The sequence below is a fragment of the Maniola hyperantus genome, chromosome 4 (assembly GCF_902806685.2).
Source record: "Maniola hyperantus chromosome 4, iAphHyp1.2, whole genome shotgun sequence".
NCBI classification, from domain to species: Eukaryota; Metazoa; Arthropoda; class Insecta; order Lepidoptera; family Nymphalidae; genus Maniola; species Maniola hyperantus.
Window position 1 is genome coordinate 9,223,749 of NC_048539.1, and position 10,375 is coordinate 9,234,123.

General features: G+C 40.9%; 1 pseudogene; it reads left to right on the plus strand.

Annotated features, from left to right (window-relative positions):
- The first annotated feature begins 544 nt into the window (after positions 1-544).
- Positions 545-8,915, plus strand: LOC138402301 (uncharacterized; annotated as a pseudogene).
- The last annotated feature ends 1,460 nt before the right edge of the window (positions 8,916-10,375 follow it).

Sequence of the window (10,375 nt, forward strand, 5' to 3'; positions counted from 1 at the left end):
GTAAAATAGCTTCAAAATTTTATTATATTTTATTTTTCACCATGGCAACTTTACTTTTAAATAGACTATCAGTTATCATTCTGTGTTTGTTGACGCTGGTTGGTGTAAAATGGCGGGAACCAGCCAGATTGTTGACTGTCACGTTGGCAACTCTGTTTTTAAATGTCAGCATTCTGTGACTGGTTGACGCTAGTTGGCGCAAAACGGTGGGGACCAATCGGATTGTTATTGTCACGTTGTCCAACTTAATTTTCAAATACACTATCTGTTGTCACTCGTTGATTGGGTAACGCCAGTTGGCGCGGAGTGGTGACCAATCAGATTGGGTTTCCCCTACCTTGAGGGTTCGAAACTTAGCCAGAGGTTTGGGGAGTTTGGGGAGATCATTCTCTAGAGAGATGCTGAGTACAGCACAAATTGTGAATAGTGCGGTTAATAGTAATTATAATCAAATAAGTAATTAAGAGATTAATAAAAGTAATATTAACGCAGTAACGTATTCGTATCTTTTCCGAGTTCCTTCAGCGCTATCTCGCCGCAGGGTGTTCTTTTATAATTCAGAAGTGACAGGACAGCGTTAACCATCAACGCGTAAGTACACGCCCAATTATACAAATTTATTAGCTGATAGCAATCGTTTTACCTCCTGTTTTACTAATATTTAGCTGTGTGAGATTTTACGGACAAAGCATGTTAGTCTACCCACCAACTCAAGTGATCATTATTACAACGTGGTAATATCATAACCTGTATTAATGTGCATTCAACATTATTTTGTTGCATTACGTAATTTAGTGCGCACAGACGCCTATTCGCATTATATCTTAATGAAAGAGCGAGCATTTTAGGCACGCCACCTCGCCGTTGCTGGTCGAGTTTTATAAAAGTCTATGCATGCGTTATCGCCATTTTCGCTCTCGGTTGGCGGTCTCTTCCGTCCTCCATTCTTACGATATTTTTCCAATTCATTCTATTTATTGAATTGTTGTCTGTTATGATATATTTTTTTTTATCATTTATTTAATGGTTAACTTTTAGATATCCGTTTCGTTATTTAATTATTGAGTAGATTATTGTTCATGGGCAGCGGTAATCACTTAACATCAGGTGACCCGCCTGCTCGTTTGCTCGCTATCTCTATATATTAAAAAAAAAAAAAAAAAAAAAAGGATTCTGGATATTTGCTGGAAGTATTTAATCGTTTTGAAGGAAATCTTTATTTTTGTAATTAACGAGTTTTAAATAAAAATGATAAGAATCCACTGAATATAATATATAGCTATATATTTTTTTTCCTTCTCAGTGAGTTTTACTGACATTTGTGAAAATACTTTTGTGGAAAGTTGGTGTCTGGAATTAAACGAGCCAACTGACCCTCAACTTTTTTTTAACACCTACCTTCTTGTGTAAAATAATTACCTATAATATTGTAGGTACCTGGCGCAAGCTAGCTTATTAACAAAAGATATTAGTTAATAATTATTTTAGTAGATCCTGGCAAATTTACCGTCAAATATCATATTGGAATATACCAGAAGTAGGCCTAAGGCAACCGCGCACCTTTAATTTTCTATCTACCTACATCCTAATAACACTTGTGAATCATAAACAAAGGGAATCCCTTCTTTTGATTCATATTATAGCTATCTACGTTTCAGCACGCGTACAATGTTTCTTTAATGAAACTCAATTTTTGTTTATTTTCATTTTGAGGTGACAGAACATGGATCGGCGACTCGAGACGCCCGGTCCCATGGAACATCGAAGCCGGAGCCGAAGGAGGGAACGCAGCCGTAGCCGGCTGCGTACCCGCAGCCCTTCTCCGATCCTGGGACAGCGACTAGAAGCGAGCCGGGAGCGGGTGAAAACTCTGGAGAGGCAGTTACTGAGAGAGCGGGAGCGACTTCTACATGCCGAAGGCGACAGTCCGAGTCGTAGCTGCTACAACGTGCCACGTACGACTTCGCATCAGGCTACTCCGCGGCGACATAAGAGTCGCAGTCATCGCAGCAGCAACGCGTCCCCAGATCACCGACGGGCAGAAACTGGGGCCAGCGCGGTGCATCCTGCTGAGCGTCGTGGCGTCGCGGGATATGCTAAAAGGTCACGTAGCCCTTCCATTTCTAAGCAATGTATTGCTGATATTTTGAAATGTTTTAAGGATAGTTTGGCATCTCGACCGTCTACCCAGGACACAAGATCTTCTCAAAAGGTTGATCACATGAATATCCTTCCCAATTTCGACCCCTCAAAAAAAACCAAAGGATTGATATTTGGCTCAAAAAGGTCAATGAATGTGCTAGTGTATACGGTTGGGATGATAAGACTGTCACTCACTTTGCCATGCAGAAACTCCAAGGTCTTGCCAAAACATGGTACGAAGGTCTAAATTCAGTTTTGTTTACCTGGCCGGAATGGCAGGAGAAACTAATAAATGCTTTTCCTTGCGAACAAAATTACGGCCAGGCCTTGGAGGAGATGCTTAAAAGGAGGAGCAGATATAATGAACCTATAGAAGTTTATTTTTATGAAAAATTAGCGTTACTTAATCAATGCGATATAGCTGATAAGCGTGCAGTAGATTGTATTATTCATGGGATCAGTGACAGGACCTTAAAATCCGGTGCGCTGGCATTACGCTCTTCTAACCCCGATCAGTTATTGCAATTCTTAGTAAGCAGCAAGGACTCGTACCAATCTTTCGACAGAAACCAGTCTAGGAACAAAACCGACCACTCTAGCACTCACACCTATTCCAATCAAAAGTCGAGTAGCAGATCCGGCTCTTTTCCAGGCTGTTACAACTGTAAAGAGAGGACACATAGTTTCTTGTTTTGTCCTAAGCCGCTAATTAAATGCACACAATGTAATAAAGTAGGCCATACAGAAGATAAGTGTTTCTCTAAAAAGGGTAATGGGGTTGTGAAAAATGTCAATGTACCAAAAACCATGCGCATTGACACAGCCAGTCAGGAACATGACTCTCCTTCTCTTCCAAGTTCAAAATTTATGAAGGATGTGCAAATAAACGACACGATAAGACAAGCGTTTGTAGATTTCGGGAGTGATGTTACGCTGGTGAAAGAATCCTTAGTTAGGGAGTTAGGTGTGACTCATGACAATATACCATCGTTATTAAGGGGATTCGGCAATGGTTTAGTTACATCACTAGGAGGATTGTTGCTTAGTATTAGTGTTGATGGAGTAATCGCTCGCGTTCTATGTAAGGTCGTATGTGATAATTTGTTAGAAAGGTCTGTCCTCATAGGTCAGTCATACACGGAACAGCCTCATATCATAGTTTATAAGGATGCAACTAAACTCCAGTTCATAGATATCGGCAAGGAAGTGCCACTTTCTGATCCGGGTGTACAAGAGACTTTGACTGGGATTCAAACTGCAGGTGTAGTGGAGCTCCATGGTGCAGCGTCGGTGAGAGCAAGAGTTGAACCTTCCCTTAGCAACGTCCTCGTAAGGAATAGTGTTGCGGGCAAGCCAACCAAACAATATTTTATTTGTGGAGGTCTCTATCACTCTGAAGGGGGTCATGTCTATATAACAGTGATTCCTTGTTCAAGTTCTTGCCGGATTTCAGATAGTTCACTCTTGTGTAGGGCAAAACGAGTAGACGTTGTAAGTAGGGTCATTTTCGAACCACCTGAGATACCTGTGGTGATTGAGGATAACTTCGACGAAAGGGAGGTTCGTGTAAGTGATAAAGTACCAGAAGGCGTGAAGCAGAGGTTGTTAGAGTTGCTCAAACGTTACAAACATTGTTTTGCGTCTTCACTTAAGGATCTAGGTTGTACGAACGCGACCACAATGAATATAGAGTTGAACAGCCAACGCCCCGTCGTCTATCGACCTTACAGGTTGTCACACCATGAGCGAGAAAAGGTACGTGTGATGGTAAAGGAGATGCTGGACGCAGGGATAGTTAGGGAGTCTTCGTCTGAATACGCCAGTCCGATTATACTAGTGCGTAAAAAGGACGGCTCTCTTAGAATGTGCGTTGATTATCGGATGCTAAATTCAGTTACAGTTAAGGAACGCTACCCCATACCCATTATGGAGGATGAAATAGCTCGACTCACAGGTCAAGCTTGTTTTATTTCACTTGATTTAACGTCCGGGTACTATCAGGTCCCAATTTCAGAGCATAGTAAACACCTCACATCGTTTGTCACGCCAGATGGTCAGTACGAGTTTAATCGTATGCCATTTGGCTTGGCAAACGCCCCGGCTGTTTTTCAGCGCATGATGAACTCAATCTTAGGGTCTGCTCGTTTCAGTAAGGCAACCGCGTATCTGGATGATGTTCTAATTTACGGGCGGGACCCCACAGAATGTTTAGATCGTCTCGAAGAAGTATTACAGTTAATAGAAAAAGCCAACCTCACATTAAATTTTTCTAAATGCGATTTCTTACGAGATACAATCGATTATCTTGGCTATGAGATCAGTGCGGCTGGGGTCAGGCCTGGTGAGAAGAAGATCCACAGCGTCGCCAACTTCCCTCGACCTGAGAATGTGCATAATGTCCGTCAATTCCTTGGTTTGGCGAGTTACTTTCGCAAATTTATTAAGGACTTTGCCCGTATTGCATTTCCGCTCAGCAAATTACTCAAAAAGGATGCCGTGTGGACATGGAACAACGATCAGGAGGAGGCTTTTGTAAACCTAAAGGCTAAGTTAGTGGATAGGCCCATTCTTGCAATATTTGATCCAGCGGCAGAAACAGAGCTTCATACGGACGCAAGCAGATTGGGTATTGGAGGTATATTGTTGCAGCGCCCCAGCGGAAGCGATACTTTTCGCCCAGTAGCGTATTATAGCAGGCAAACGTCCCCTGAAGAAAGGAATTTCCACTCTTATGAACTGGAAACTTTAGCGGTCGTATGTTCTCTGCGGAAGTTCAGGGTCTATTTGTTAGGAAAGTCATTTAAAATTGTCACAGATTGCAGTGCTCTCCGCTCCACGTTTTCAAAACGAGATTTGATCCCGAGAATAGCACGCTGGTGGCTTTTGCTGCAGGAATTTCAATGTTCAGTTGAATACAGGCCAGGTGTGAAGATGGGCCACGTAGACGCCCTGTCTCGTAATCCTGTTGTGAGCTCGGAAGAATCTCTCGTCGAAAATGTTCCCGCTGTTAGGTCAATTAGCAATGAGGATTGGCTGCATACACTTCAGCTGGGAGATACAGAGCTTTGTAGGATAAAAAGTATCTTAAGTTGTAACCATGATGAGAAGGGGCTCAGATACATAAAAGATAACTTTTTAATAAAAGATAATAAGTTGTTTCGTTATTTAGGGTCAGATAAGGATAACGTGCGTTGGGTAGTGCCAAAGGGTGCGAGGTGGCAGATATGTCGCATGAACCATGACGATATTGGTCACTTTGGGGTGGAGAAGACACTCGAAAGGATAAAAAGAAAATATTGGTTTGGGAAAATGTCAAAGTTCGTTAAAAAATATGTAAATTCATGCATTGAATGTGCGTATGCCAAAACCCGTCCAAAGTCAAGTGAAGGTCTGCTCCACCCTATCACTAAAGTAGATGTGCCGTTTCATACCATACATGTTGACCACCTCGGACCTTTCGTCAAATCAAAGCGAGGCTATACACATTTGCTCGTGATTGTAGATGGTTTCACCAAATTTTGTTTCATTAAGCCCGTTAGAAATACCAACAGTTTAAACGCAATAAGAGCTCTAGACGACATATTCTTCACATTTAGAGTTCCTGACCGTATTATAAGTGACCGCGGTAGCTGTTTCACTTCTCACACATTCACTCGATTTTGCTTGGATAAGGGCACTAAGCACATTCTTAACGCAGTAGCTAGCCCTAGGTCGAATGGTCAAGTAGAAAGGTACAACCGTACCATTCTTGACTCCTTAAAGGCAATGACGGTGAAATACGGTGAGAAAGATTGGGATAGTCATTTGGGGAAAATTCAATGGGGACTGAACAACACCATCCAGAAAACAACCGGTAGTGACCTAGTTAAGATAACTAAAACATGTTTTAATAATGATGGACAGAGCAAAAAGCTCATGCCCTCGTACATAGGGCCCTACCGCGTCACTAAAGTCTTAGGCAAGGATAGATATCAAGTAGCGCCGGTGCCAGGTTTGATAGGCATGCAAAGCAAACGACCCACAACGGTTGCAGCCAACCGTATGATGCCATGGATACATATTGCTGCTTTGGAGGTGAACGGTTCGGATACCAGTAGCAACTCTGATAGTGAGAATTGATTAAACCATAGCTAAAAATAGTCGATCACAGTACACATGATTTTAGCTTACAATGTTATAATATTATGTTCACCTTTTTGTGTGTGTGTGTTTTTGTTTCGTATTAGCCCTTGATGCATTGAAACTACAGACAATTATTTTCCATTGTTACAGATCAGGCACGAGAATTGATTGGATCGTGTCCTGATACAACAGAAACACTAGAACTAGGCACGAGAATTGATCGGATCGTGTCCTGGTACGAGAATATTAGAATCAGGCACGAGAATTGATCGGATCGTGTCCTGATACAACAGAAACACTAGAACTAGGCACGAGAATTGATCGGATCGTGTCCTGGTACGAGAATATTAGAGTATGTTGCCCCACTAACTGCAACAAGTAAATAGATCGTCTTGTAGGCACGTCTGACGGGGTTTTCTCGATAAATCTATCATTTAAGGAATAATCTGATAATGGGTTATTCGATTAATTGATCGTTCGAATCCCAATTAATAGATATTCGTAAGTGATGGAAAGCATTAATTGATCGTTGCTCTTCTTATAAAGCAGATGGATAAATATAATTAACTACGAAGTAATACTTATCCGATGAATAATAACCAGTAGAATATAATGAAATATTGTTATAAGTATATTAATATTTTGATTTGAAATGAGATTAAAGATAATACACCTAGATTAAATGAGATTAAAGATAGTACCTACAAGTTTACTTGTGCAACTAATATATTGATGTTTGTGATTGTTGCGTTAATCATGCTGATTGCAATGTATAAAATATAAATACAAGTTGAGAATATAGTTTATATACAGTTTTATTATAAGTATTGATTTTGATATGATACATATAGGATATTGTGTTATTCAGTTGCTAAAATATGTATATTAATTATTAAACGTCGCCATTATTATTTGTGTATCATCATAATAGCACTATAATAAGAATGTAGGTTGGTATGATGTAAAGAATGAACAACTGGCTAAGTTCCGATTGTTAGGATGCCTCCTGGCGACATGTGCGGGGCGCACACGTTGTCAGGACGGTCGATTGTTAGGATCTTAAGTAAAATAGCTTCAAAATTTTATTATATTTTATTTTTCACCATGGCAACTTTACTTTTAAATAGACTATCAGTTATCATTCTGTGTTTGTTGACGCTGGTTGGTGTAAAATGGCGGGAACCAGCCAGATTGTTGACTGTCACGTTGGCAACTCTGTTTTTAAATGTCAGCATTCTGTGACTGGTTGACGCTAGTTGGCGCAAAACGGTGGGGACCAATCGGATTGTTATTGTCACGTTGTCCAACTTAATTTTCAAATACACTATCTGTTGTCACTCGTTGATTGGGTAACGCCAGTTGGCGCGGAGTGGTGACCAATCAGATTGGGTTTCCCCTACCTTGAGGGTTCGAAACTTAGCCAGAGGTTTGGGGAGTTTGGGGAGATCATTCTCTAGAGAGATGCTGAGTACAGCACAAATTGTGAATAGTGCGGTTAATAGTAATTATAATCAAATAAGTAATTAAGAGATTAATAAAAGTAATATTAACGCAGTAACGTATTCGTATCTTTTCCGAGTTCCTTCAGCGCTATCTCGCCGCAGGGTGTTCTTTTATAATTTTTCGTCCGAGAGCATAATATTACGGACATAGTGTTACGTACTGTAATAGATTACTACTAGGAAGTTAGTCCTGACTCATTGTTTTGGACAAATCGAACTTAAATTAGGGGACATCTCTTGGGTTTTGGTTTCGTACCTAAGTTGAAAAGTAAAATCCAGAAACCCGATTTATTTGGGATGATAGGAATTTTATGCTTTTATTACTTGAAATTAATGTTGCGTAGGAGCATAAATGGATGGACGGACGGGCGGATAGACAGACGGACATGGTGAAACTATAGGGTCCTTTGTTTGCTATGGAACCCTAAAAAAGAAAGGAAATATGGTGTTACAATTGCCCCAAATTTCAACTAACGGCGTTGTATGAGTCACAGAATGTCCTCTTCACGCCTATTCATGTTTTATGTAACACTACTGTTACAAAATTTTACAGTAACAGTTTAAAGTGTAATAAGCACGCGCTTTGTTTCAGCCATCAAAACAGAAACAATGACACAAAATACCTATTTCTTGTGACCGTTACGAGGTCATACAGTGGTATGTTATGATTTTAAATTAAAACGTGTAATTTTCTATGAAACTGACTTTATTGGATAAGATCTCTCTGCATCCTACTCTTCATTGCTGAGGATCGTAACCTAGTTTTCCATTATCTAAATATATAAAAGGAATATAGGTGACTGACTGACTGACTGACTGATCTATCAACGCACAGCTTAAACTACTGGACGGATCGGACTAAAATTTGGCATGCAGGTAGCTATTATGACGTAGGCATCCGTTAAGAAAGGATTTTTGAAAATTCAACGCCTAAGGGGGTGAAATTTGTGTAGTCCACGCGGACGAAGTCGCGAGCATAAACTAGTTTATAATATAATGGTAGGAGTTTTCTTGGGATGATAAGTCGGTGGGTTTCCAGATCCTTACGAAGAATACGAGAATGAGATAATAACCAGGACCGACGGCCTAACGTGCTCTCCGATGCCGATGGGTTGGATCCTCGTGTCCGAAGGAAACGAAAATGCCTAATTTGGACACCATCCACTTATCGACTGAGTTCGACGTAGCGTTGTTGGGCGCTATCACAACTGCCACATGTCCCACAAAAACGGGCACCCAGGTGGTTTGGTAGAAACCGTGTGCACTTAAAAATGTGAAAAAGTTCAAAAGTTTTTAATACCGGCCACCGAGGAATACCGGCCTATAGGAGAGAGGATAATAGGGTAAGGGTAAAAGAATTGCGAATTTTCACCACACGACTTTTCCCGCAAAACTCTGTGAAGTAGGTATGAAATTATATAAAGCTGCACGCACTCGCGAAAAACGAACCACTTCATACAATTTTTATGTCACCGAATTGTGGCGGAAAAAACTGTGCGGGGTAATTATGCAGTGCGGGCTTCAAGCTGTCTCTGTAAAAAACAAAACTTTTTGCCAAACTCGGGCGGGTTGTCGTGAAAAAGTAACAGACCGACACACTTCCTCATATTTTATTATTGTATGGATGTCATTCCACGAACATTTTTCATTGTGTGATTAAGTACTACTTAGTAGACATTTACGATGGAACTGGATTTTCCTGATACATACTGACACCCTAATTATATTCATTATTTATAATGGATTAGCGAGTATTGGAAATATACGTAAAGGTTTTTCTATGAACACTATTTGCTGTGCCGCATCGTGACGCGAGTAAGGCTGCCAGACCACTGCTGCGGAGCTAGGTAGCGGAGCGGAACGAGAAAGTAATGCGGAGTGTAGTTGCGGACTGTGTTTTGTGTCTTCCCCGCTCCGCTTCCCCACTCCGCTTCTCCGCTCCGCTTCTCCGCTCCGCTTTCCTGCTCCGCGTTAAAATATACATTTCGATTGTTTAAAACTAGTCCGCAAATTCTTGTCCACGGAAGCGGACTGCGAGAGTTTGATGCAATTCTTTTGGTTAATATTTGCACAGCTCTGGTCCGCTCCTCTCTTCTCCGCACCAGTGGGTAGGCAGCCTTAAGTGGCACATGGCATAGAGACAAAATAGTTTAGGTAGGTAAATAGGTAGGAAGAAGGTAGGTACTTGGTACATATTACATAGGTAGCACTTTAAGAATTTAGCTATATATAAGAATCATCATCATCATCATGATCAACCCTTTGCCGGCCCACTACTGAGCACCGGTGTCCTCTGGATTCAGGCGGCTTAAGATCGTGGCGTGCGGAAGTTCCTACAAGAGACCTATGCCCAGCAGTCATATAGGTTGACGATGATGATGATGAATCCAATTCATGTTTAAATCTGTCTATCGTTTTGGCTATAATATGTAGGGTACACATGGCGACAGGATAAAAAGTTGACAGATGAAACGTAACTCGTGAGTCAGACGATTAGATGACTCACCGATTAAGGAGGAAGGACATACTCTACTCGTAGGTAGCTATATGCGGTTCTAAATTGTGTTCCAAAAACATATTGATTAAAAAAATACAGACTGTATACTTTT